Below are 4,935 nucleotides of genomic sequence, written 5' to 3' on the forward strand. Positions count from 1 at the left end.
ACGGCAGGGGGGTTGGACTAGATGACCTTTAGAGGTCCCTTCCAACCCAAATTATTCTATGATTCTTATCATTTCTCAAATGACAGTTTCTTCAGTCTACAGTAATTGCTGGTTTAGACATTGTTTCCAAAATACTCGGGCACACACCTAGCTTTATTTCCAAGAATAAATGCCGAAGATACTAAATCACACTTGCAACTTCATGAATGTGGGTAACATTCCTTACCTTCCTGAGTGCTTTTTGAATCAGGAGTTTAAAATATTTTGGGATGATCTTAATACTTTGCAATTATCAAGAAAGGCCTAAGGATATGGATACATTATTTATAAGTGGGACAACTACAGAGATCATTAGCCCAACAAGAAAACTTTCCAAGATTTCATAGAAATTGGTATTTTTTTCTGTACTTCATTCTCAGAAAACCTCTGTAAGCATCTAATAAAACCAAGTAAGTGGGAGAAAATGTTCTGATCCCTGCGTTAACACCACTGCTTCCTGTGGTTTTCAAGCCATGGTCCAAAGAATCAGTGGGTCTGCAGTCCTCTTGTAAATGCTTCGCATAGGCTAACTTAGAAAAGCAAGTCCCCTTTCAGCGTATTCGAACAATTTGCATAGGATTCTGTGCCTCCACTGGAAAACTGTTAGGGGTCCTTCAATCATAGAAGTTTAAAACCCACCACCTACTTACCAAGGTCATGTTAGGGATAAATATGGCTCATACCTGTATATTTTTAGGATTATTATTTTTTTGTATGTCAGTAATATCTTTTTAAGAAAAAACACAGGCCAAAGCACATTTCCATGCAGAAAATCTTCAACAGCTCTATCTTTGAAAATCTGAATTTTCATACACTTGCTCCAAAAATTAATTTCCTTTCAATTAGAAAAAATTAAGCACACATATTTTACCAAACAAAACAATGACATAATGCATATGACATATAATATTTATGAGATTAAACATCAAACAGCCGGCTCAAAATGAAAGACATTTTTTAAAAGCCCTCTAGACACAGAGATTAGAAGGCAAATGTCCTAAGTAATTTGGTACTCCAGGCAGCACATTACAAACTGATTGTCCACCAGCCATCAAGAAGAAAAAAAAAACCAACTGTACTTGAGTTTTTTCAAAGTAATAAATGCAATTGATATATTCAAGTTGTGCAATCTCTGAATTCCAGCAAAGTACAGCTTCCCCGTAAACGCCACTTCTGGAATCCTCGGTGAAGCGCTATGAAGTACCATGCTGTTAAGGACATTTATTTTTCCAAATACAACCCCACCTTAATTCATTTGTAAATATTTCCCAACCCTGCTAATAAGCCAAGATGTATTTATAACAAAATAATCTTATTTCCAGTGAAAGGCATACAAGACTTGGGTTAATAATTTGTATCTATCATGCCATACATTTAGGAAACCAGACAAAAACCGCCTGGAACAATGCAGTTGCCTCTAACCAAGAGGAGAATTTTTACTCTGGCTGTTTTGGCAGTCTGCTGCTTCTGATCGCAAAGAGCACTAAGAGAGAATCACTCCCGTATTTTTAAGAGTAGGGACAAACAGGAAGTCAGAAATACAGAAGTATTCCATAGGGGGTTAAAATAAGTATGATGTTTGAACATGACAACGCATGGATTTTTTTTTTTAAGGGAACATAAAAAGATAAAACTTCAGGAAGACAAAAAGGGTAACGAATTCAGCCATAAACGCAGTACACTTTTGTAAGAAAAAAGGCTGCAGAGTATGCCTTTATAATGTCTAGTTAGAACAGTTATATTTGTAGCAGCAACTGCAAAGGGCTTTTAACAACAGTATGGGTAAACATAAGACACAATCTAAAAGAATCATTTTACTTCAAAACATTTCTGCTTTCTGGGAAGCCAGAATATGATAGGCAATTCTAAAACTTTGAAAGGGGAAAAATAACAAGAGGAGCTGAAAAAAAAGGAATAAATAGCTTAAATTTAGTAGGAGCTAGGCATTTAGAAACTCTTGAACCCGTAAGCGTGCAGTAACAAACTCTCCAGCCAGAAGGTTTGTCAACCAGCACACTGTATCACTAAGTGAACCAAATTCATCTCGTCATTGAGTGTGCTGGTGACACACTTCCCCTTTGTTGTTCTGCACTTTGATCGTACTGTAACAACACTTAGTGGATAATAGCTATTTATATTATCCCTGTATACCACTTACCTCCCTGGTACAAAATAGAGTAATAAATAACTGATTCTGTAGCTTCCTACTCGTGGGATCACCGTTTCTTCACATACTCGAAGAAGGGAGCAATTTAAAGCTATTCACCTGAATTACGCGCTTGTAGAATTGCAACCTTGCGCTGTACAGGTGGAAGTCAATCAACATAGCTTTATCGCAGAATATGTCAGGCCGCCTAGCCATGAAAGACTCGAGGAAGGCAGTAACGTGGCCTGCCTGTAGACGCTATCAACCTCGAGGCATTGCAGGATCAAAATACCAAGGTGTAAGCCATTTGTATATACTTATCTTCTACAACACATTTTAGGGGAGAGGAGGAAAGCAGGTGCAAATTCGTTAAGTAGACGACCTGCAGCCCTTCTCCCCAAGAATCCAGAAGATGGATTGGGGAGCCTAGCGACTCTTAACAGCACGTTATGAACAATAGTTAATACAAACTAATTGTGAATAAAAAGAAACGTTTTCTTTTGAAGTGCCACCTTGCCAGAAAATACAATTTTTATTTAAACCGTGAAAACAGATACTAATGTCAAACTGAGCTATGCAAAATGGAGTAAGAGGTAACTCTTCAATGACTATATGAGATGATGTGACTCCCATACTTTAAAAAAAAAAAAACAACAAAACATCTGCAGGCATAAGACCACCCAAAGCATTTATTTTATAAGTAGTATTTAGACACCTAATTAAAACATTTTTTGTGGGAATTACCAAAAGAACTACTGTATAAAACATTATGGGAATTAATTAATTGCAGAGAAAAAAAAATATATATTACTTCATACTGATCATAAAATTGCTAAATTAGGTTCTGATTCAAAGCTCATTACTATCAGTGGAAAGGGCTTGTATTACTCTGTAATAAATGGTTGAGCTATTCCTGTCTATAAATATTTGAGAAACAGATACAAAAACTATCTTTATCCATTAGCAATTGTGCCTCGCAATGTGAAGCAGAATATGCCTCTGTGCTCCACTAGATACCAAATTAACTAACTTCTTGGTCTATTGCTTTTAGGACCTGTGAGGGCTTTGGCATATTATGAAGCAAAACGAAAAATGAGAAGCAGTAAATTGAGATTAGAAAACAGTTGAAAACTAGTTCAAGGAATGCTGCTTTACTTGACAGAGTAAGCATAATGCTAAGTAACAAAACATCAACAGCATAGTCTTTGTTCAATGTATTGCTGTTGTACAAAGATTAAACTGAAACAAAGCATGGCATTAAATTTTAGGGGTTTTCTCTTTTCAAGCTCAAAATAACACTACAACGTAGAACATTAAACCTTTTTACAAAGTACATCAGTTCTTTCAAACTGCTCAGCTTTACAGGACATCATTTTAGTGACTAAAATTTGAACCAACATACAGTCAAGTAACTTGTCATTTGTCTTTTCAAATACAAACTTACATATAAAAGAGGTATTCCTTATTATACAGTTATAGTTTTCTATTTATATAGTAAGGATAAAAAAAAAGTTCCATGCAAGACAGCAGAGAGGAGAGTTTTGAGACAAATGCAACGTTTCCATCACTTCAAAAACATCACAAAACATCTTGCCAAGCAAGAACTCAAAGTCAACAGTTTTTCTGCAAAACCCTCTCTACGCGCAGAGGCATCGCCGTCATGGAGACATGACCGAATTGTATTTTGTGAACTACTGCCTGTTTCAGACCCACACAAACACAAAACTGTGTCTCAGCATTAAAAAAAAAAAAAAAAAAAAAAAAAGACTAACCGAACCCCTCCATGGGGAAAACAAATCTGACACAGCGGTTACTATTAATTAGCATTCCTATTTGTTCAATACTGCTTCCAGTTTCCAAAGGAAGTGTGACAGGCTGAACTAATAAAATGCTACTTCTCAAAGCTGCTAACACCCTATTTCCTGAGCAAACAAGCTACCCTTCAGTTATATACCATGCACTAGTGTTCTGGAGAGTATCAAGCTCAACTACTTCCACCTATGCAACCTACACCTACGCGCAGCCTTTTTTAAAAAAAATAATCAACATTTAAAAGACATTTTTAAAGGCATTTTTATTATTTTTCTGTTAAATGAACCTAAGGAAGAAGCAGCAGAAGAAAGGGCACTGCATGACAGATGGTTGCAAGAAAGCAGGTGACCCCTGAAGCTTTCTAGCTTGCTGCGAGTCAATTAATAATGGGGATTTCTCTTCTTACCGCCCCATCCCATGCAGAGAGGAGCAGCAGCAAAACCTCATTCAGAACGCATCCATGCCCGCTAATTGACTTGGGAAAGAAGTAAATCAGCAGCGACGAGCAGATGGTGCAAGCGGCTCAGGAGCAGGAGAGGAGCGGAGAGGAGAGAAGCGAGCCCGCGGAGATGGCGTGTCCGAGGAACAAGCCACAGGACTTACTAACCCGAGCTCTCCACTAAGATATACCGTGGGAGTTGCAGATCGCCTGTGCTCTGCATCCCCGCTGCTTTGTTTATCGGAAAATATTCAAAATGGAAACCTGACTCCGCTTCTAAAAATAGCCGAATTTACTCGGTTTCAACTTGAAGTCCCACTGCTGAAGTGTGACAACGGTGAGCAAATACCTCGTCTTATCTCCAAAAGGCAGCATGTCAAGCCGGGGGAAAAAAGCCCAGCCGAGCTCCTCAGGGCTTTACATCGGGCTCTTTGCAAGAGCCAACGCCAAGGCAAGGCGAGCGCGGAGAAGCCGCCCCCGACCAGCGGCGCGGGGCGCC

The 4,935-nt window shown here is 38.4% G+C and overlaps 1 protein-coding gene across 1 annotated transcript in view; it reads right to left on the bottom strand.

Moving 5' to 3' along the window:
* Positions 1 to 4,653, bottom strand: part of PDE5A (phosphodiesterase 5A) — a 65,171-nt gene extending 60,518 nt beyond the window's left edge. The window contains exon 1 of the mRNA XM_009289371.2: positions 4,605 to 4,653. The gene's annotated coding sequence lies outside the window, so the exon portion shown is untranslated. The remainder of the gene's footprint in view (positions 1 to 4,604) is intronic.
* Positions 4,654 to 4,935: the final 282 nt, after the last annotated feature.

Source organism: Aptenodytes forsteri, unplaced genomic scaffold (assembly GCF_000699145.1).
Source record: "Aptenodytes forsteri isolate BGI_AS27 unplaced genomic scaffold, ASM69914v1 Scaffold317, whole genome shotgun sequence".
Lineage (NCBI taxonomy): Eukaryota > Metazoa > Chordata > Aves > Sphenisciformes > Spheniscidae > Aptenodytes > Aptenodytes forsteri.